Source organism: Empidonax traillii, unplaced genomic scaffold (assembly GCF_003031625.1).
Source record: "Empidonax traillii isolate 1590-97213 ecotype Southwest subspecies unplaced genomic scaffold, ASM303162v1 scaffold86:size2944007, whole genome shotgun sequence".
Classification (NCBI taxonomy): Eukaryota; Metazoa; Chordata; class Aves; order Passeriformes; family Tyrannidae; genus Empidonax; species Empidonax traillii.
Genome location: NW_020955279.1, coordinates 2,347,320 through 2,371,602, shown reverse-complemented (window position 1 = coordinate 2,371,602; position 24,283 = coordinate 2,347,320). Strand labels below are relative to the sequence as shown.

The following is a 24,283-nucleotide window of genomic DNA, read 5'->3' as shown; positions in this document are numbered from 1 at the left end:
AAAAAAGGGGGGGGGCAAAAAAGAAGATATACATAAACTAGCTGTTTTTGTCTTTCTAGTTGCTATGATGTGCACAAAGGAAATAGACTGAATAAAATCACATCTCAGGAACACCAACATAAATTCCCCCTTGCTTTGACAAGTACGTAATTTTGTGCAGTGATGCTCTTCACATCTGGAGAGTTATGAGGCAATTTCATTCCCATCTGACAAATTTACAAAGAAACATTAGAGAGAAGGGATTAGAAAAGCGAGAAATCTTTATAGACTTTTTCCTCAGGCTGTATTTTCCTTCCATCTTTTGGCTCTTCCTTGAGGAATATGTATGAGTGACTCATTCTGTATGAACGCCATAACTGAAACACTTAGCAGATAAGCAGAACATGAAATGTGCTTTAAATCAACTAATTGTATTTACATTATCTGGGAGGGCTGATCCTGATTGGCTAAAGTTTGTAAAAATTTGCTATTGTGCATTTTCAAGATAATAATTTAGAATCGGGCAAGGAAAAAAATAAAAGCTAAAATATTATCTCCAGAACTTCGCTGAGAAGTCCACGGCAGGAAAATAATTTGCACTTGCAAAGCACTTCACAGCTTCAAGCTCTGATTGACCTTTGTGCCCTCATTGTGGTCTCATGAAGACCAATTTTACACATTAGGAGACTGAGGTAGATTAAATGATCTGCTAAATTCAGGGAGAAAATAAATGCCACTAGAAAACAGGACAGAGAAGGACTAGTTGGGCTGAGCTCACTCTTCTGCTTCACAAACAGCTTTTCCAAGCTCAAGAAAACATCTACTCCACACAGACCACCGGGTATACATTGATAAACTTCATACTGCTAAAGAAAAATCCAATGGACGGATGAGATGAGGAGAGAGCGAGGTGTTGTCATTGTTAGTGCCTTGTCAATGTCTGTGAAGGGCTGGGAATTCCTTGGCTTTGTGGCTGCACCATGGCACCTTTTTTCTTCTAAAAAAAGAGAAGCTGGTTCAGCCTTCTCATTGCTGACAGTGGATAATTCTGGCACAGATTATTCTAGGAATAAATGCTAATAAGAAATGCTGTAAAGGCTTTGCTTTCTCCTGCAAGGTTTTTAAAAAACAGCCATGGCTCATTGTAGTTATACAGCTCAACATATGTAAGCTGACCTGATATATGGCTACTACAGAAGATCAGTATTTTATGTTCTATTTGTAATCAGTACAGTTTTTATTTTATTTATTTATTTATTAAAATACCAAAATGTTGGCGTTGATTGCTCTTTACTGCTGTAACATCCAGGAACTTCCACCAGGGATAACCTGGGCCCTGCCAGTCTTGAGCTTTTGTTTCCCCACAGTTTAATGTGGGTCTCCTTGTAAGGTCATTTCAAGTGCTGGATGATGGCACTTCCCTCCTCCTTTTATTAATGAAAATTATATGATGCTGCTCGGAAGTTCCAAAACATATTCCTTTCTTGGCACGAAGATGAAATATAATAAAATGCAGATGCTTTCTGATACAGAGCACAGATGAAAATGTTTTATAACCACGACTGATGGAGAGAGGAAAGCACAGGGGACGCAGTTCCCGGGCCCCGCTGGAAAGCCCCAAAGCAATCACTGCAATCTCTGTGATGTGACAGAAGAAAGTCAGGACAGGGGTATTTATTATCTTTTTCATGGGACCCAGGTGGACCTCCTGGCAGCCATGTTTATGACTCAGGATCCATCTGAAAATAGTGAACCATAATAAATGGAAACTCAGATGCGTAACTGGGCTGGATTTAAGCATGTTTCAAGTTTTACTGTCTCTGCATTTGCAATCATTTTTGCACAGAGGACAACACTTCAGAACAACTTCTGACTCTGCTGCTTCACCTTTTGTGTTTCCTTCATCTGACACGTCCCCTTTTCCTCTTCATGTTTTGACAACTGCATGGACTGGGTAAAAAGCTGTTACAAGACTTTTGTTCCACTTAAGGAGTCAAAGGGAGACTTGAAAGCCATATCTCCTTTCCTAATTAATAGACAGATGATAAAAGAAATGTTTCCTATGCTTTCTTTAAAGAGAAAGTTTAATAATTTACTTGTCTGGACAAGATATTTTCTTCATGTTTCAGATAGAAGTGGAAGCAGAAATGTTTGCTGTTCCCTGCCCTTGATACACAGTTTAGATATTCCTTCTCCCTAAGTCATGTAAACACTGGGAAATGTCCTTTAAACCTCGAGACAATTATCAGAAGTTGTTATGGAGCAGGACTGTCTCTCTTTTTTATTCACTAAACACATTGAGAATGGCCCCAAAAAATAATACAAAAGAAGAGAGGAGTGTCCAGGCCAACAAGTCTGTTACCTCATCTGCCTGTGGCCTTCAGGAGTTCAGAGATATTTGGGTAAAGGATTTTGATTCCAGCCTGTTGTTGCCAGTAGAGATGGAAACTGTAAGCTCAGCTTAAGACCTAAACTTTACATTATTTAGGTCACAGCTCGTGTCTGGTTGTGCAGCCTGTTCAGATGGGGTCCCAAGAGAGCAGCTTCTCACCTCGAGGCTTTCTTTGCGTAAGACACAAAAGTGTTTTGAGAGAAAAGACGTTACCTCCACCATTTCTAATATGCTCTGACAAGAAGATGACCACAAATCCAAACAAATTCAAAATATTTTGGCCTTTTTTTGCCCAATCCAGAAATTATGAGTACAGGAAAATACAAGAATGCAGCTATCAGAGATGACACACACAGGTGAATTTAAGGTCAGCATTCATTCTGACCATGCTGTTTGTCTTATCATCAAGAAACAATTCAACTGACTCACTCCCCTGAGCAACTGCAGGACTTTCTCCAAAAGCAAATCCCCCTTTACACCTGCTCTTGGCTCCAGTGGATTTCAGAGCATGAAGACCTTGAGCCTTGGGGGGAACTCAACGATTGTCCTAAACCTGAGTTTAAGAGAGCACAAAGCCTCACCTCCAGCCTTCCCTGAGGCACACATTTGGTGCAGCTCCACATGTTCTGGTCACTACATTCTGCAGATCATAATTTAACGCTTCTCATGGAGAGCTCTCCACTCAACCCTCCAAAATAACATTCTAAGTCAGGAAAGTTCGCATCTCAGTTTGCATCACAAATAATTTCCACAGCTTCAAGGAATTCCTCTGAAAACATTTAAATATCCTTCTGAATATCAATATGAGTTAATAATATGGATACAGGATAACAAAAATTTAATTTATGTAATAAAAGAGATAAGCTAAAACTAAAATAATAAATATCAATATGAGTAATAATAATATCTAAATGTGAGTTATCAAGGAGCTAATTTCTCTGGAGAACATCTTTGCAAGTGCTGCTGAGCTCAACGTTTTTGTACAACCCCTATGACTGCATGAGTTCAGCTGGCTGATAGCTGGGTGCATATAAGATATCTTAAACAGAAAATGAAATAAATATATAACTAATGTTTTCAGGAACATGATATATATATAAAATAAATATATAACTATGTTTTCAGGTACAGCTTACCTCTTTGAAAACTTCCTGCACACCCAGATGTCTTTGAAAATTAGTGGATTGAATTGAAGGTGGAAAGTCTCTTTAAAAATCACTTCTGAAAAAAATTAAGAAAAATGTTCTTGAATTCTTTTTTATTTCTGCATGTGTGAGACATCTGAGCATAGTAAAGGTAGTAGAAATCAAAAATTAATATTTGAATTATTTTGATCCTGATAATCCCCAATTGTTTTGAAAGTGAATTATATTTGATAGTCTCTCCAGAATGTACTTACAAATTCATAGGAACGCCATTAAAATACAGCATTAATTAACATCCACTTTTATAAAGTGCTTCTAATATTGTGTAAACAAGCAAGAGTTGAAAAGCTTATTTTTAACTTATATCTGCATATGCAGTGTGATCATAGTGAGTTACAAAAATACCCAAAGAGCACTGGGAAATGAATTTTCACAGTTTGTTTCTGGTTGAAGACACACCAAAGTACCTGTCTTTAATTTGAGTAGCTGTGAACAAAAGGTACTTGCCAGCTTGCTTTGCATCGTATTTATGTGCTCGTGTCAGTTCAGCCATGGGTGGAATACTGATGTGTCAATATTTGTTAGCCAAAATGAGAATAAGGAACTGACTTGAAATAACTTAGAGCAATCAGAAGCAATTGTGTGGTGTTGTGTTGGGTTAAATCAGGTTGTGCCACGTTTTATCTCTTCAGAAATCAAGCCAGTTGGGTGGTGTGCTCAGTATTCCACGTTCAACATTCAGCATTGCAGAATTACTGCGGGATCAGGAGCTGGTTTAACCACCTGCCAGACCTCCACAGCCCCCACCTACACTGTGGACCAAGTGAGGGAGAGCTCCAATGGGGCTGTCTGGGGAGAGACAGCCTACAGATGCACACGTCCAGCCTAGGTTTACATTTAGCAACATTAAAACCTCTCAAAACTCAGTTTTACTACCTGAGATCCCAATGGTTAGGACTTAACTTTCAGCCATCTGGGAGGTGCTTGAATTCACCTTGGTTTTACTTGCAACATCTTGCTTTCAGTGCCTGAAATCTAACCCAAACTTCTAGAAACCAGAACTTATTTGTAATAGTATCCAACTAATCTGCAATTGGAGGCCAGGTCTAAAATTTACCCTGTGACTGGTGTCAATCACTCACAAGATATTCTTGATGTAGAACAAGCGCTGGTGGGGAGCTATTGTCCCCTCGGGAACACATACAAGGTAGGTCACAGAAACCCATTTACCAAGGTCCCCACATCACTGAATGTCAGGTTTTGGCTTCAGCTGAGCTCATGCAGGGGCTCTGAATACCCAAGTCTCCAAAATTCTATAAATACAAAAAGAACCTGCCTAAATTTCTCCCCCTGCCCAGATGTCGCTGTCACATCCCGAGTTATACAAATACAGAAAGGGACTGATGGAACAAGACCCACAGACATCCTTGACAGATCTTTCAGCCAGAAGACTCAAAAAACAACTGCTCCACACCTGCTATAAACTCAGGACTGGAAAATACTTATCAATAACAAGCATCAATAACTGACAAAGAGCAGCAAACTGTGAGTACCACAAGGACAAAGCAGGAGAGTACAGGGCTGTTCACATTTCTTGACTCCTAGAATAACAGCAGGGGTCTTATTATGGGAAATCTTTACCCTTGAGATTTTGGAGTTAAAAGCTTCCCCCCCCCACCTCCTTCTTTAAAGGGCCAAATCCTCAAACTGGTCATTTTTATCACTTTCTGGAAACGGTTATTTATGCCCACGTGCATCTTTTATAGTGGTAACAGTCAGAAAACAAGGACTGTGATGCTCCAGAGATATGAGAAATATGCAGTTTGCAGGTGGAGGTAATGCCTTTTATTAGATCAACTGATTAGACTCGAAAAAGACAGACAAACCTTCAGAAAGACAAACCCTTCTTCAGACTTTAAAAGTGATAGACATCTTGAAGACATTATTATAAAAGCTTGATATGATGCTTTAAAGCACTGCTTGTTCCTAAGATCACTCAAGGACTCCTTCAGAAGCTGCAAGTCTTCAAAAGTGATCCAGGAAATGCTAAAGTACTCTGTGCTTTTCAAAGGCTAAAAAAAAAATATCTTCCTGTTGTGAAAGAACAATAGGAAATGAATTTGCTGCTTTTTTGGCTGAACACTTTCCAAGTTACATGTTTGGATGATTACCCTTCTCCATTTTAAAGGGTAATGTTTACTGAGCATTTACAAAGAAATAACAGGCTGCTGAGAGCCAGGTTTGCTTTCCTGAGATGTTCAAATAACCAGTATCAAGAATTGTTCACATAATTAACGTCAGGCAGAACAGCTCACGAGCGCTTTAGAAGTTCAACGTTCGCAGCCCTAAGCAACATCTGAGATGCAGCCCAGGAATTTAAAGGTGGAAGGAATCTCTCTGATTTAGACCAAGCCCAGTCTCTACAGGGATGAGGTTACTCTCAGTTCTGTGTGGTGTCCTCTGACCCTCCAGGCCGTGCAATGCTGGTTCACCCCATGCAGACTCCTGGCAGTGCTGGAGAAGCCATTTGGCAGCCCCATGTCACTGAAGAATATCCATGTGCAGACAGAAACTCCCACTTGCTAGTTTAAATCAGCTTTCAGTAGCTTTTGTACCGCTGAAATAGCATAAAATATATTTACCCCAAGCTTGTGTCCTAAAAATTCAGATCCCCACTAGGAATGCTAAATGAACTGAAACCATGCTGGGGACAGGAGATCAACAGACAAAATATTCTGACCTTGAATTTTACATTCTTCTCCATTTCTAATTTTTCTCTACCATGTTTTCTTATTCTAATCCAGGTTAGAGCACGTGGCTGCTGGTTCAGACACAGGTTTTTCACCAGTGATCTTGAAGTGTGGTCTCTGGACAAGTCACTTACTCTTCTCAGCCCTGAGTTTATCAATCATCTCCCTAACACTTGCTAACCCCAGAGAGGAATTACAAACTTAGATCATATATAAAGAGATCCAAAAATGGAAAATATAAAGGAAATGCAAAGTGATACCACATTTCTCATTTAAAATGAGTGGGTGACAAATTGCTCATCAGATTGTACAATTTGGGTTGCTTTTACTCACTTGCTAATTAACCAGTCTGACATTATGTTTCCTCCCTCTTGCATCCACCCTGCCTCTGAACTAATCAGGGTTCAATGACAGCATCACTTATCCCAGGACACATTCCAATAATTAAGGTTTGGAGGACATCTTGCAAACTCCATCACATACCAAGACAATTTTCTCTCCCTCTACTGCTGCGTATCTGACATGTGACAAGACAAAGCCCTGCTCTCATATACATAACAGCAGGATGCTTTCCCACCTTTTAATGGCTCACTGAATCTCCTCCCCAGCAACTCTGACAGTGGGAAAGTGCACTGCAAAAATGGCTGTGTCTTGAGAAGTGAAACCTCACAGGCCCTGGACTTGAGAACAACAAAAAAAAAGCATGCTGGCATAAGCTGGATCTATTGCTAAATACAAATTTTTAGTGCAGGAACATATGATCCTCTGAGCTGGGTTTTTTTACTTCCTACCCCGCTTTTCTCACTGCTCTATTGCTTCATTTGATTTTCATGAATCCAAGCACATTTTGGCTTTGCATAGGAAAGGCAGCACAGGTAGGGGCACCTTGTAGTCATTTAGAGAGGGAGAGAAGCCAGTAAGAATCCTGGCACTCGACTGCTCTTTGAACCTTCATGTGCAGAAGCAACAGCAAACTGAACACTGGCTTTTGCACTGGTGTGTGCTCAGAGTATCTTCATTAGCACTGACAGAACTATTCTGACTTTCCCCACCAGTAACTGGCTCCCTCTGCTCTGGTTTTGGTAGCTCTGATTTAATTCAGGTGCACAAGCCAACTGGGTCAGCCCTCCCAAGGTCTGCAGGGACCAGATTTGAGCAAAACTGGTTGGTAATTCCTTCCACAGATGTTTTCTCCTTTCAGTTCCCCTCCTGGGAAAAGCCAGCTCGTGAGCTTTGTAAGAGGCATGAGCCACTGTCTAAGCTTAAAGTCTGGACTTGGCAAGAACAAAGCCTGATCCCACAAATTTGGTTTGAAACCAAAGGTTCCAATTAGAATGTGGCTGCAAACACTCTTCTCCAGGAAGCTTAAATGTCCTGGTGATCAGTTCTCCTGAAAAACAGATGGAGAGACCTTTCATTTTCTCTTGGTGCTTGATTCTGAAGCACTATTTTCATTAGCACCAGAAAAAAAAAGGGGAATGTTGGCTTGGGTTCCACCAAAAGCATATTTTAGGATTGATTTTAATGCAGTCATGATTCTGCCCATGGTACAATTAAATCCCCTCTGATTTCGACGGGTAACTTTAGACTCGATAGTAACTTTTCCAAGATTATTTCACATTTTCTCTCCTGGTTGAGGGCACTGATTTCTGAACTTTTATTCGTTCACACAAATGGAGGGATTTTCTTTAACTGTCTGGCCTGAATAAACATAATCTCAAATGCAACTCTTAGAAAGAGTATTTGCTGTATGTGGGAATGGGAAGAAACACACAGTCACAGTCCTGGTCTTTAACTCACCCGTTTCTTTTCACAGCATCCAGTATTACAATATGGGGCATAACAAAAGGAAATGCTCATTTATTTTCTGCCAGGTCCTATGAATTACATCCTGGCACAAAAGGCTGCATTCCTCACCCTCTGTGGTGGGGGACAGGACTGAAAACAGCCCTGCATCAAAAGAGGCAGAGGAGCTGGAAGTGGCTGTGGGACTGGGAGAATTTTTCCATGTGACACTGCAATGAGCTGGGTTTTACTCAGCAGGCTGCTGCTGCTTCCAGCACTGTATTCCATAATGATACAGAGAGATCAGGAAAGGGAATATTCCCTACAGGCAGGAATTCATGGTGATGGACAGTTCTTCAGCTGCTGTGCATCAACATGCTTTAATTGACTTATGCAATATTACCCTGCTTCACACATCATTATACCTGTAAAGCCTCCACCAGACGCTTTAAATGCATTTTATAAAGTAAGATAAAGAAGAGAATAAAAGGCAAGTTTGTGGCCCTAAGATCTCCTAATGTAACTTAACATGTTAGGAAGAAAATGAGAATAGGGCAGAGAGCCATGGGAACCTGAACAGACTTGTCCAAGGGCAGGGATGAGGGGAATTTAGCTGAGGTCAAGGAGCATATCCAGTATTGCTGCTGCTGTCTCCAGGCTGAAGCTGGAACTATTTCTTCTCCACTATCTTTTGCATCATCAGGTATTTGCCTTTTTTTCATCCAAAAAAAGTGCAACAAACCCTCTGTTTCATATATAACTTTCAAGGTCACTTGCATAAAATGTACAAAAAGCACATTTTTGTTGACGGAATGGCCTTTTGCTAATGAGGTAATTAGTGATATTACAGCAGGAAAAAAGAGGGGGATTTCTTTCTCCTTTTCTCCCTTTTTGCAAACCCAGTGAAGTGGCAAATTTTGTCGCATTTGCTGTATGTGCACAATATTTCACCCAGCTCCACGAAGTAATGTGTTTTTTGAGTAGCAACTGTATTTGCTGAAACTAAGTTATAATAATTTGATGACTAGGAACAAGATTAATTCAAGGAACTACTATTCTCATGACAATTGCAAAATATAGTAGGGGACAGAGTTAGTGTGAATAAAGAGGTTTAGAGCATCTTACTGCTCCATCAGTAAGAAGCCTGAGATGAAAAAATATCCAGGAAGGGTATTAGGCGGTCACATCTCTTGAGGTGCAGCAAGGTAAGCAGTGAATTTCTCTACAAGAAAACCAGGAGCTGCAATGAAAACTATCATTGGAGAAAGCATGAATATAAGTACAATAGAAGGATAAAAAACAGTGAAAGATATAATTACATTAAATTATAGCAACTGCCATGTAAAAGTACCAATGAAAGTAACAAAAAGAATTGTCATTTCCTTTAGAAATGATGTTTGGTGACATCGCAGAGGCTTCACATCTCCTCTCACATGGAGATGTGCCAGTTATCCAACATCTGAGGAGAAAACAAAGAGCCCCATTCCAGCCTCAGTTACAGTACAATTGGGAACAGCACTTAGCTTGTCAGTTAGGATGTGACAATCAAAGCTGGAGCTCCTGCCTGAACCATCTTTGAAGGAAATTTTGGTCTTTTTTTTTTTTTCACCCAAAAAAACCCAGCAACATCCAGTACAAAGCAACACTGACCTGCCCCTGGATCTCTCACAATATAAATAACAACCACTAGTAGTACTGGGAAGAATTTTGAAGAAATGGTTCACAGATTAACATTTTCGTAGAGTAAGTAGATGAGACCAAATTTAGAGCAAGTAAGTTATGCACATATGTTATGTAGAGGCCTAATATTCACTGAAGATAAGGAACTATTTTTCAACTGCGTGTACCAGAGAGTTGGAATTTGGAGATCTATAAATAGTTTGCTGAAGTTATGGAAGAAGAGAATTACAGCACCAAAAAAAAAAAAAAAATTATCAAAAGTTGAGTTAGTAAGAAAATGTCTGTTCTGAATCAGGAGAAACCCCATGTCCTTTTCTCCTGCCACTCTATGTTAAAAAAGCACTTTCCTCAAATCAGATGTTGGTTAAGTGGTTTGGCACCTGCTGGGATGTGTTCAAGTTTCTCTGCATGGTGGTTTTACGAAGAGATTGTGTTGGAGATCATTCAGGTACTTCTTTTGAGATCCTTTTATGCAAATGAAAGAACTTAACTGGTGTGTCCCACATTTCAGGTGCTACAGAGCATCCCCTGCTCCACAGGGAGAGACACTGTCCCACCCAAAACCTCTGATGGGTGTGTGATCACAGGGTTCATCCTGGATTTGAGAAGGGAGTCTGTCTGCTGCTGAAAAGCTTCCAGGTGTTCTGAAGTCAGCCTCTGTCTTACTTTGACCAGATGAATCTGGATATGAAAAAGCCCCACCAGTTTTCCTCAACAAACATCAACAGCATCCTCTTAATAAAATCATGAACTGGAGAAATTGGCATTGCAGTTGGCCAAAATTCCAGTGTAAAATTCCCAACCAAAGTAGAGAACTGGTCCCTTTTAAATTTTCCAACCCCTTGCTCACTGCTGAAGGTTGTTTTACCCGTATGTGCTTTATTTGTGGGATCCCTGCAGAAGTTTTAATCGGTGAGGTCTCAGTGCAAGTGTATTTTCTGAATAGAAACTACGCCTTGAAAAAATGACGCACAAGTTTCCTCAGCTTAATGTCAACACATGTAAAAGAAGGAGTAAGTGGATACAAAATGTTATCTTGTAATGTCAAACCCTCATGGCAGGGGTGTGTTGGCAGCAGAAAGTGCAAAGCAATGAAAGATCAGCACTAGTGAGTCGGAAGTTCTCTCCATCGAGCGACTTGAGCGTAACAAATTGAAGCTTGCAGAAGTCTGAGTTGTAAAACTGGTGGAGCTGTTAAAGTGGCTTTCCTTAAAATAATGAATTAGTTGGCCCATTTCTTTTAATGGCAAACAGTGAATCTTGGTTGTCCATCAGTGGCTGGGCTGTAAATCGGGTGCTGTGTGAGTGGGAGAACAGGACAGAAACCTCCTGTGATAGACCCAGGGCTGCTCAGGCCTCACATGAAACTGCCTGGTAACAACAGAGATCCCTCTATGTGGAACAAAGCAAAGCTCACAGAGATCCAAATGGCAAAATGGAGCAAACACCTGATCAGGATACACCTTGGTGTCCTGGTGTTTGCTGAAAGGGGTGCAGTGAGATTGCGTGTGCTCCACTCAGCAGTTGCCAGGCTGTTGTGCAGTTGGTTATATTTACACAGAAACTGAAATCTCCTGTATTGAAGTATTTTACAACATGAGGTCAAATTAGTGTGAGGAAAAATTAATATCACTCTGTTGAAATCGGAGGAACTGTGCCATTAATTCCTGGCATGTTGCAGGAACAATGCACTAACAAGAGGATGAAGGGAGATGCCTATTATTGTTCTGCTAAAGAAATAATGAACCCTCTAATTTACTGTTTCCAAACCAGCTTATTCCATTTTAGACAAGAATGCACTGGGTTGCACCTAGAGACCAAAACTGAGAATATCTATTATTAATTTACTTTTTAGGTATTTTTACTGTAATGGCTGATAGCAAAACTTAGGGAGAGTGTATGGTCCCATACAAGCAGCTGTGAAAAGATCTCCCAGAATTCAGACAAACGGCATTGTTAATAGACTTCTCTCAGTGAAGAGAGAAAACATAGTGTCAATCACACGTGCTGACAGGGTGCAATTAACCCAGCATCAAATTGGAGAGAGATGGATGGGACCAGATGGTCCTGTTATCCTAACAAAGGATTATACAGCAAGTGTCCTTCGGAAGAGCGTTTTTTAACATAGACCTTTGGAACACACACACACACAAAAAGATGATGTGAACTAAAGAGGCATTACAGAAAAAGATGTTTGAAATATGAATTCCAATAGTTAATTATGTGCTTTAAGTACAAATATATGTTATATTTTGATCATAATGATGTCTGCTGAAATTTATCCAAAAAGGTCTCCCTCCTCAAGAGATTGACGTCAAACAGAAGCACTGGAATTAAGTCAGCAAGGAATGATCGAAAATCAGCATTCTTGCTGGTCCTGGCAAAATTATTTAATTTATTAACCTAAAACTGCCTAAATACTGCTCTCCTAGTCTGATGAACTTAGAGGAAATACATATTTTGAAGCTCAGTTAGAGAGCAGCAACTATACCAGGTGGAGCAGTGCACCCCAAAACCTTTCCAGAGCATTGGAGTGCTTGGGATCATGTTGTTGGAATTAAAACTCTACCCCTAGATGAGATAGACTATTAACTATGTGGAAGATATAATCAATTTATGCAAAGAAATCAGGTAAAACATGAAAATAAGAGGAATTTGTGACAAAGTAAAATCTCAGCTAACATTGCTTGAAAAAAGAACTCAACACTCAGAGTTACTGTCATATGGAAAATGCACAGCAATACTGAAATCCCAAAACCTGGGACATACCTGGTGTTATCACAGAATCATTAATGTTGGAAAAGACCTCCAGGATCACCGAGTCCAAGCTGTGCCCCATCCCCACCTTTTCCCCCAGCCCAGAGCACTGAGTGCCACAACCAGGTGTTCCTTGGACACTTCCAGGGATGGGGCCTCCAAACCTCCCTTGGACAGCCCTTTCCAATGCCTGGACACCCTTTCCATAGCAAAATTCCTCCTGATGTCCAACCTGAAGCTCCCCTGGCACAGCTGGAGGCTGTTTCCTCTTGTTCTCTCCCTTGTTCCCTTGGAGCAGAGCCCGACCCACCCTCAACTTCCCCCTCCTATCAGGGATTTGGGGAGAGTGAGGTCTCACCTGAGCCTCCTTTCCTCAAGGCTGAGCCCCTCCAGCCCTCTCAGCCTCTCTTTGTAGCACTGATTTGTGCCTTTCCTAAACCCATTAGAGCACAGGTCTTAACACCTGGGCCTTCTGCTGTCTCGTGGGTCACAAGATTTCCTTCTAAATCCAGGGATCCAACCACAGCACAAGAAAATATCACACTGTGGATTTCTAGGGTAAGGAAAAGGCTGAAAACGAACACAAAAAGGAACACATCACTGGTTACGTGTTAAAATAGTAAATAATAGCAATAATGTTCTGATATGAAGCTGTACAGTTCACTATATTGAAATAATTGCAATAATAGTTACATTTCAATATTTCGAGGAAATTACTCCATTCTTCCTAAGGAAGCTTTAAAGCTTTTTAGCCTGGAAAAAAAAAAAATACAAAGGGGACTTACAAAGGATGTGGGATACAATCCATGGTTACCCACTGAATCACTGAAGAGAATTCTCTGCTCAGACTCCCTCGCTAATTGAAGGCTGAGCAACCCACGCCTTCAGTCAACAGTGCTGTTATATCTTCTGTTCTTAAATCAGAAAAGCCCACGAGGAAACCATGCAGTGGTGCCTCAGTTAACCAGCTACGTGACACAGATTTGGGCACCCGTGGCTCAGCCAGGCACAGGGTTATTTCTGAGCATCTCAGAGACTTCAGAGCTTGGAAACTGATTCCTTCTTGCTTATTGTGTGCACTCAGCTGGAAAGCAAAGCCTCCAGTCACTGTACAGGGCTCAAAGTTTGTGAGACCTGCACTGTACAGTAAGTTTTCTTTAATTTAGATATCAGGCTTCCCAATTTTCATGTCCAAGCATCGTTCTCTTCCAGGTGCTTGTGCATTCTCACTGAATTATTGATAAGATCTGGACTTCTACTTTCTTTGGTCTGGATAAAATGTCTTCATCGAATTGGGCTTCAGAAAATACTACCAAAAACCCCCCAAAAACAAACAACATCAACAAACCAACAACACAAAAAACAAAATCAAAAAAAGCCCAAAAAACACAAACCCACAAAACCAAACAAATAAAAACACACAAACAAACCCACAAATATAACTCTATGATTTCTTTATGAAAAAAAAATCTGCTGTTAACAAAAACCTAATTTCTAATTGCGAAGAAGGAAAATAAAGAAGGAAAAAAAAAAGAAGGAAACTTATCCCTGAAAAAATTTCCACTTTGATGTCACTGTGGTGCTTCATAGGAGTTGTAATTCAGAAGTGCCATGGTGCCATTTTCATGAGTACAGTTCCCTGAGTTTTCTTAGTTTATGATTGTCTCCTTTTCTATATTCCACAAGGTCTAGGCTTGTACCAGCAAGTCAAGAATTTCCTTTCTTCTTATTTTTCTTTCCCTTTTTCCTTTCCCTCTCTTTCTCCTTTCCCTCTCTTTCTCCTTTCCTTTCTCCTTTCCATTCCTTTTTCCTTTCCATTCTCCTTTACATTCCATTTTCCTTTCCTTTCTCCTTTCCTGACATCATCCTACACAAAGCCAAAGGAAATGTTTTGCAATGTAGATCAACGGAACCACAATTAAAAAAAAGGTGACCTGCTTGATACCTTTTCAACATTATCCAGTCAGAAGAACACCAGCTCTCTTCCAACTAAGGAAATTATAGAAGATCTAATCAGCAGATAGAATATAGTCATAGAAAATGCACATCAGCACACCTTAAAGAAAGTAAAATAAATCTTGAAAGTTTAATATCCCCCTTTCTTGGACCTAAATAGGCCCCTTTGGAAAACTATTTTATTGTTTCTCATTAAATTAGAATTGTGCTGAGATGCCACTATCTACCATTTCCTATTATTATTAATGTAAAAAAAATGAAATCACTGCATATTCAGCACTTCCCCAGTTAAAACTAGTCAGAATGAAAATCTGAGCTGTTTTTTCTTAATTCATGCTAGTTTAAAAACAGAAAGTCCTTTACTTCTTTTCCTTCCCCCCCTCCCAATTTGCATCTGCATTTAAAGATAGCAATATTTTCTAATGATAATTAAGAACCTTTAATTTATTGGTTTATTACTTCTGTCCTACATTAGCAGCTCTTACAGAAACAGCTCAGAGATACCACATGTGTGAACGTGCATTAATTTCTCTCTCATTAACCTCAGAAACACGTAGCCATTCCTAACCAACTTGGACCAGAAGTCAAGGGGTTTTCCTTGCTTTTTAAGGCTGTAGGTGACACCAGAATAACGTGTCCTAAGTCTGCTGCTCACCAAAATTGTAGATTTTTGTGACCCTCTTGTGTTTAGCAATTACTGCTGTAAAGAGGAGCTTGTCCTGTATCATCATTTACATATCAGGGGATGTTCTGTTAATGAAATGTTAATATTTTTGTGTAGTTTGCTCAAGGCAGAACTCTTGAATCAGGTTGGCATTTTTATCAAGAAAACAGAAAGCAACAGATATACATATGGATAAGATGAAATTCTCCCAGTATACACTGAAGACTCTTCTTAATAATGCAGTGGTTGGAACCAACGTTACTAATTTGCCCAAAGACTCTTCATTTCTTATTTGCTACCAAAACAGAGTTACTGAAATTTTTCAGACATTTCTGGGTCTTATTTAAGATTCATTGAAGTGAGGATGAGTCAAGGCAGGGCATGGATGAGAAGATCTGGAGGAATAGGCCAGGCTGGACAGGGCTTGGAGTAACCCGGTCTAGTGGAAGGTGTCCCTGCCCATGGCAGGGGGTGGGATGAGAGGGGCTTTAAGGTCCCTCCCAACCCAAACCATTCTGTGATGAGTAGAAAGACAGGGACTGTGGTTCACTAGACCAGGTTGCTCCAAGCCCCATCCAGCCCAGCCTCGAAAAGCTTGGCAGAATTCACTCAAAATCACAGCCTGGCAAAGTCCACGCAGGTTGATGAAGAAATCTGCAACAACTCTTATTTTGACCATTAATTCTTATCAGTTCCTCACTCTGTGCTGGGGAGCAGGAGGATGCCCTGGCTTGGACTATGCATGTCCCTTGCAGATCTAAGTTTTACAGCTGCTATTCTGTGCCTTGGCAGAACCAGCGTTTGGGGATCCCACAGTCTCCTTGGAAAACTCAGTGTCTCCTCCACTCCATCGTTTGGAAAAGACTTCAGAAGACGCGCACACCCTTTGTCACCCCCTTCTTCGGAAAAGGCTTCAGGAGAGATGGACACCCTCTGTCACTCCCTTGGTTTTTAAACTGTTAGAGAACTTTGGAGCATCTGCTGCTGGAGAGACACCCCGAGATCCCAGGAGTTCATCAGTGCCACAGCTGATGTGCCACAGCCTTTCTGCCTGAGCGACCCCGACAGGCAGCGGGGCGGTCATGGGGAGTTTTTAATAAGTGTCAGAAAACCTCAAGTACCAACGTGTCCCTAATGCTGCTTTTTGGCCTCGTTAACCACCAGAGAGGAGAGATTGAAATTGAAATGTCTGTTCCCAGAAAAAAAAAAACAAAAAAACCAAAAAAACAACAAAAAGCCATCTCACCTGGGCTGGGTGTGAGGGAATGGAGGAAACATGCACAAGGATGAGGTTAAATCCCTTCCAGCTCACCTGCTCCAATCCAGCAGGGGTCAGCTGCAAATTATCACTAGTTGACATCCACAAAGGCATATGTTTCAAAATAGGCATTTTAGATGCCTTTTGGGATGAGTTACCAGCGGAATTAGTTGGTGGCTTGGCTGCATCAGTGTTTATTATGTTGAGCATTGACATTGTGCCCGGTGTGATAGGACATGAGAAGATTAGTACTTATTAATGTGATTTTGGTGATGATTTTTAAAAATATATATATTTTGAAGACTATCCTTGCTCAAACTTTAATTTTTTTTTTTTTTAAAGGTGAAACTATATCTGTCTTTGGCCAAACTAAGGTGAGAATTTTAAGGAAAGAAGTTTTTGTTTCTTTTTTTTTTTTTTTTTTACTATTACGCTTCACTGAAAAAACTGTATTAAGCTATGCTTTAAATCAGCATTTTCTCAAATTGAAGAACAACTGATGCTAAAGTATCTGGGAGATTATAATACTTGTAATTTGCATAAAAATAAAAAAAAAATCAGTTTATCACTAGTGTTCTTCCTAGCAAGGATTTCTAAAACCAGTGGCTAGGAAATATTGTTGGTTTTCAGGCCATACTTCATCTAATTATACAAAAGCATATCCACAGAATTGCAAGGGTTCATGGAAGAGATAATCAAATCACAACCATTTGGAAGGAGATGCTCAGTGTGGAACTGCTGACACAGCAATTTAATTAAGGCAGTTTAGCAGCTAAAAAGTTCTTTAATAGAAGTCACAGGTTTACCATTTTTGAGTACAGAAAGGGAAACTGAAATTAAGAAAAAAACCAAACCAAAACAATCACAAAAGCAGATGATGTCAGATCTCCAAGATGCACTACTTTTTACAGTGCTATTAATTTCTTTTTGGAAAAAACATAATTTCCAAATGCTCAGCACTATCTTGAATTATTTCAGGTCAGTGGAACTAAAGACAAAGTAATAATTTCATTTCAGAAAATATATTTCTGAATGTATTCAAATGTATTTCTAGAGATATTGTGCAGTAACTTCTACATTTATTTATGCACAAGCAAAAAAGGTTTTATTTTCAAAATCAGATCTTTATGACCAAAGCCGTCATAAAGATTCTTATTGATTTAAAAAATGTTTTGCTGATTCTCATGTTTGAAACAGAACAGATTTTTTTCACCTTTGTAATGTTCTCCTTTTGTTGTAGAGTGCTGTTTAACCAATTGTAGTGAAAAATAATCTAACAGCTATTCTTTTAAAACTGTCCAGCTGCTGCTACAGGTTTCATAAGAGACTTTAATTGAAAATTTGAACCAAATCTTAAAATCTGTGAAAGATGACCCACTGAATTTTACCTAGAAACTATTTGAAAGTTATTTTAATGTCAATGTTGAGCAATTTAGTGCTGCTTCTTGTTATGGAAAAAATGGCTTATTTCAACTGGTTAACTGTCAGTTCTGTGGGGCCCAGAACCCTCTTAGAAATCAGGGTCTTTATGCAAATTAAATACTGGGATTGACCTGTTGGAGAGAGCTGAGAGGAGGCACCAAGATGATCAGAGGGATGGAGCAGCTCTGCTGGGAGGAAAGGCTGAGGGAATTGGGATTGTTCAGCCTGGAGTGGAGAAGCTTTGGGGTGACCTGACTGGGTCCTTCCAGTGCCTGAAGGAACTACAGGAAAGTTGGAGAGAAACAATTTCCAAGGGCCTGGAGGGAAAGGACAAGAGGGAATGGCTGCAAACTGACAGAGAGGAAGGTTAGATGGGATATTGGAAAGAAATTCTTGGCTGTGAGGGTGGGGAGGCCCTGGCACAGGTTGCCCAGAGAAGCTGTGGCTGCCCCATCCCTGGAAATGTCCAAGGCCAGGTTGGACGGGGCTTGGAGCACCCTGGGATAGTGGAAGGTGTCACTGCCCATGGCAGGGGGTGGAATGAGATGGGATTTAAGGTCCTTTCCAAGCCAAACCACTCTGGGATTCTGTGATTTATGGCTTTAGTATTATGTTGTCCTGAGTATCATTAAAACACATTGATATTAAAACCTGGCTGCGGGCAAGGACCAAGGAGACCCCGAGGTCAGATTGGCCTGATGCAGCATCGGCATCACCAGATGTGGGAGTCAAAGATATCCTGATTTTGCAGGAATAACATCTCAGGCCTGGTTTCTCTTGCCTCAGCTGTCTCTGTGCTTCACTCCATTGCTGGAGACAGTGCCAGGATCCCAGAATTCTAACATATGCAGTGCTTCAAATTTGGGTACTTAACTGGCAACACTTTAAAGAGACCTGACTGTGAGAGTACGAGCATTTAGCATTTTCCAAAAACCATATCCTCATGATGGTCTCTAGATGATTGCTCCAAACTGGGAATATTCACAATTGCCAATCCCTTTGGAAATGTGAATCCATGGGGACTTACACAAGAAAATATGGAGCAGAACAGGGACTTGACTTCAAATATCTTCTGGGCTTGGACTACCATCGTTAATACTGGATCATTCCATGTAATGCTGATGCCTAAATCAGGAAAGCAGGGAACACGTAACTAAGATATTCATAAAAATATAACCAGCAAGGAATGTTTTGATGAAATTACTTTTTCTGAACTTGTATTGGATTTTTTTTTTTAAACCAAAATTCCATTGAAATAGTTTAAGCCTTTTCCTCTCCCAGCAAAGTCACACACTGTTACTGCTATTTTACATGACAGATGAGTTAGGTGGAACAATTCCCACATGGAATTGTGGAATGTTTATTTTATTTTTATCAGTCCTAAACTTAATGTTGCATTTACCCAGGCTGCTTCCATCAGTGGCAAATATAAATACCTCTGCCCAAAAACGTGTGTCAGCACAACACACCAAGACTTTTTTCCTCCTATTATTTTGTATTACGCTCTATTAAACCCTGGACGTGTCAGCTGGGCTCAGTTTACAGATTAACCTTACTTAAGCTCAGATTTGCCCACCACGCATTTTAAATGTTACTGCGCCTTGTTAAATTCCCAAGTTTTGATGGTGCAAGTGGTTGTTCACCAACTCCTACTTTCACACACACTGAGGATGACTTTGCTGTCTGTGTTTACAGACAGCACATTTTGGTCCTCTAACATCTGATTTGTACAGATGCAAAGAACAGCCAGAGACCAGAGAAACAGCAGCTCCCCAGATTGGGGTTAAAGTGGGTGTCGTGTTGAGCGTTGTCAATAGGTTCCTTGTTGCTAAGGAAACTATTTCCTTGGTAGCTGCATGTTTGCCACATCTTACTAAATTGGTGTCAATCTCAAGCGAGGAACAATGTGTTGTGGCATCACAAGAAATAAAAACCCAAATAGGCTTAAAGTTTATTAAATACTGGCTTGAAAAAGCACCAAACAAACCGAAAACACTCTGTGGGTAACTCACGGAAAAACTCTGATTTCATCAGAGTCACCAGCTGGCAAACAGGTAAATGTATTTGTGTAGTAAATAGAAATCTTTTGTCTACTAAAAATTGGAAAGGCAGCCTTTTACAAGAATACACTTTTTAGCTGTTGAAAATCTGAGGTGATGCACTCCCATGGCAGCTGGAATTTGTGCACAGGAATGGATGGGGCACTATGGCATTATTTTTTTCTTCATACCAGTGTAGACTTGAAATCATATTTTTACCTTCAAATATTAACTACTTGGTAATTTGCAACCTCAGAGTGGTTAAAGCAGATTCTAACTGCACTTGTAGAAAATCATCAATATAAAAATACAGCTCATAGTTTTGTGCACAGTTATTGAGAACAGTTTGTAAGGAAATGATCAAATCTACCACTTTTTGTAACTACTGCAGCTCCCTTCCCCTGATCTATCAAATCCACACCCAAAGAACTCACAGTGTTTCAATTATTTGTGATTTTTCCCCAAACGACCCAATGAGTCATTATTTTTTCCCACTCACTGTTTGGTCCAGAGTCAACAAACCCAGACTACAGCAAATTCCTTCTTTTTGGTAATGTTTTTACAACCTTGTAATTCATAAGAAATGAGCAGTGAACATTTTTCTACACTTAACTGGATTTTAGAGTAAGAAAGCAACAGAAGCACTGCAGAATAGAGACTTCTCCAAAAGTGAGATGCTGAAAGGGAACCAGTGCAAAGAAAATCCCAGGAAATATGCCACAACCAAAGCCTTCCATTTTTCTGCTCCTTAGATAAGCCTTAATGCTAACATTAATTATTTGCATATTCCCACATTTGGAATTCTGTTTTCATGTTTCCCAAATGCATTGAAACAGTCCCTAAAGCAAAAAACTCAAGGGGAAAAAAAATAATGCACTGAAAATAAACAGAAACTACATGGACATTTCTACTATATGGATCATTTAACTACCAATAAAATTTGGGGGTTTAAAGCATTTTTAATAGTATTTAAACCTCTTCTACGATGTATCTATAAACTCTAGGAAAAATATTTTTCCTCTTCAGAAAGTGCCAAAAGCATAACATGCTACAAAAGCTTGTAGGAAATAGAAGCAAAGGAACAGAAATTAAAGACAAGGAGTGATCCATGAGAAATTACTTTGATTGACAGTAATCCTATTGCACAATGCACTGCAGAGTCTGATGCAGAAGAGCCCATGCTCTCCTTAAAGATCATCTCACTGCACTCCCTGTCATGGACAGGAGCACCTTCCAGGTTGCTCCAAGCCCCGTCAAGCCTGGTCCTGGACATTTCCAGGGATGGGGCAGCCACAGCTTCTCTGGGCAACCTGTGCCAGGGCCTCCCCATCCTCACAGGAAGGAATTCTTTCCCAATATCCCATCTAACCATCCTCTCTGTTGGTTTGAAGCCATTCTCCCTTGTCCTGTCACTCCAGGCCCTTGTAAACAGTCTCTCTCCATCTTTCCTGTGGCTCCTTCAGGCACTGGAAGGCCACAATTGGGTCACTCCAAAGCTTCTCTTTTCCAGGCTGAACAATCTCAATTGTCTCAGCCCTTCCTGCCAGCAGAGCTGATCCAGCCCTCTGATCATCTCGGTGCCTCCTCTGGACTTGCTCTAACAGCTCTTTGTCTTTCCAATGTGGGGAATTTTATATAAGTTTATTTTATAATGATGTCAACTTTCACACTTTGGCACAGGAATCAAGACAATATTGTGCCTGATGCTGCCCATCACCTGGATCTCGGAGAGATCCTATGTAGCTGCTACTGATAGAAACAACAGTAAAGACCATAATTCTCCTCTCAGTGACCTAAAGAAAAGAACAACAGAAATGGATGTAAATATGGTCTGTTCAACTTTTGATCCCATTCCCATTTTCACTATGGTGAGAAAAGAAATTCAAGTAGGACAGGAAATTTAAAATGAAACTATGCAGGAGAAAGAAACCCACGTGTACATGTTTAATGAGATTGTGAGGGAGGAAGCAGCGAGCAGGAACTGGCTGTGACTCTGGTGCAGATGAGGTAAAGAGAACACAGCTGTTTCAACTTACTCTTGTCCAGACCACCTCTGTTCAACAGAAACTCTGTGTTAGAGAGTTAGAACTGAGGCAGGTTGGGTGGCGGAATGTAAAGTTGCAGCAGAGACGAGCTTTGCCACATGGGAACAGTTTCTCAGAACGCTTTTTGCACAGGGGCAACGAGGCGGATGTGGGATGTAACTGAGCCAGCAGGATCCATGTTTCCTAAACCAACCCTGCTTCACGCAGGAGCACTTCAAACCTACAGGAACTGCCCCAGGAACATGGTGGTGAGAAACAAGTCTGAATGAACTGCACGTGACTGAGGGCAGACTCAGTGCAACAGAACTAAACCACAGAAAATGATCTCAATTCATCTCTTGCTAACTCGGTCTTTCAGATCTTTTCTTTTTCTAGGCATGTTTTAACATTTGAAGCTGTCCTGAAGCCATCACCTTTTCCTGCAGCCTCATGAAGAGGGCAGGTGCCTTTCACTTAGATAAATGTAACCCTGATTTATCAATAGTGGGTTTAGCGACAGTTACTTTGTGTACCTGGGTGCTGTTTGTGGCTGCCTTAACAACAGTGAAAATGTATTGTGCTTCAGGTGAATGGTTTTTCAAGTGCTTCTCTTTAATTTGTGTTTTTGGTGTTTTTGTGGATTGTACCTTCAAAACTGATTTGCTCCACAGGAGCAAATCTATCCTGGCCTCTCTTCTGCTAATTTAACAGTCTGCTACTTAACACTGCAGATCAGAAATACTATGAGATATGGGAAGTAAAAAGTGTATCAGAGGACTTTAATGGGGACATCAAGGTTAATATCTGTCTATGCTCTTTCTCAAGAAACTGCAAGCAGGACAATTTATTGGTTAGGACCTGAGTTTTATGTTTAATTACCTAAAGCATGGTTTCCTTAACAGCACAGCTCTCCATTGCTGCCATCCAGAGAGGAGCAGAGTCGCTCTGAAATCCATCAGCTGGGACCTGAACCAAAGGTTACAGTCTGAACAACAAAGTCAAGCACACCATGCAGAGGGCTGATATGATAGACCCTAACAAAAAGACTTCACACCAGGCTAACACTAATAGGAAACTGCTGAATATTCATTAAGCTCCTCTGAACCAGCAATATTTAGTTATCGTGAGATCAAACTGCACAGAAGATCAAACAATGAAAAATCATTTCTTGGCACAGGTCCCTCTGACACTTTATTTCCTCACAGCCTGGAACTGCAGGGACACGAGAAGTTTCCTGGAACTTCAAAATAAAAGCATTGCAGAGAGGCTGCTTGAACAAGGGGAGTATCACAGTGGCATTTTGGTATCATTGGCAGCCTTCCTTGATTATTGACACCCCTGCTCCTGTAACAGCCTGCAGAGCTGCAGCCAGAGCCTCCAGTATTTGTCACTGTCACTTCACAAGTGCTCGGCATTGTTCAGGAAATTGTATGTGTGAAGCAAAACTGCCTGTGCCCAACTCCGACAGGGGAGGGGGCTTGAAACTGAAACAGAGGTTTTATGTGTCCTATTATGTGCCCCAGCAAGAGCCATAAATAATTGTGACAAGGGGTTTTTTTTCCTTTTTTTTTTTTTTGGTGTTACACGTGAAAGTCCTTGACTGTGCCTCCTGCTCCAGCTCCCCCCTCCCTCCCTGCACTACAGCTGCCAAGCTGCATGATGATAGATGGCACTATGCAGCAAATGACAGCCCGATAGATTTTTTAGTTTGTGCTTTAGAGAGAATCAGATATGCTGTATAAAGCAATAAAAAAAAGCATACTCACAAGGTGGGTTAAAAATAGCTGGCACAGCAGTAGATGAGTTTGCTGTTTATCAAAAAGTTAAATCTTCACATGCAAAGTCCAGGTGATGTGTTAATTCTTTTAAATCTTAGCACAAGTAGTAATTTTCAAGTGATTTTCCTAGACAAACCTATGGGGTATAATTTTTTCCCCCCTCCATCTTTTAACATAGAAAACACTAAAAGCCTTGTTATAAACTTTTCTAAGTAAGGATAGCACACAAAACACAAGGGGGAATAGACTTGATCTTTATAATGACATGAGGAAAGTCCTGAATCTGTACAAGCTAAAAGTTGGCTTTCAGATCTTGAAACATGAGCCCAGACTCCCTGTAAACTTTCAGTCATCAAGCCCCTGAAGTCAGCAAGACTCTACTCTGAAATTTGATCATTTGAGAACTGATACAGCAGATTATTTTTATCCTTGATAGATCATGTCTGATGAAAAACATATATTTAGGTTTTTATGATCTATTAGATTCTCTTATATGCTAAAATGTAGTAATTTTGGAGTTATAAAGCAGCCAGCAACGATGAAAGTGGGAATTCAGGTGTGTCAGGGCTCTCAGTGTTTGTGGAATGTGCATTACAGACACAGGTAGCCACCGTGGTCATACAGAAAAGCTACAGAAGGAGAAGGGTTTGCAAA

At 40.4% G+C, this 24,283-nt stretch overlaps 1 long non-coding RNA gene across 1 annotated transcript; it reads left to right on the top strand.

Annotated features, from left to right (window-relative positions):
- The first annotated feature begins 19,643 nt into the window (after nt 1–19,643).
- Nucleotides 19,644–23,130, top strand: LOC114056241. Its single transcript, XR_003570963.1, has 3 exons — nt 19,644–19,842; nt 21,508–21,695; nt 22,754–23,130. It is a non-coding gene; the product is annotated as an uncharacterized LOC114056241 (long non-coding RNA).
- The last annotated feature ends 1,153 nt before the right edge of the window (nt 23,131–24,283 follow it).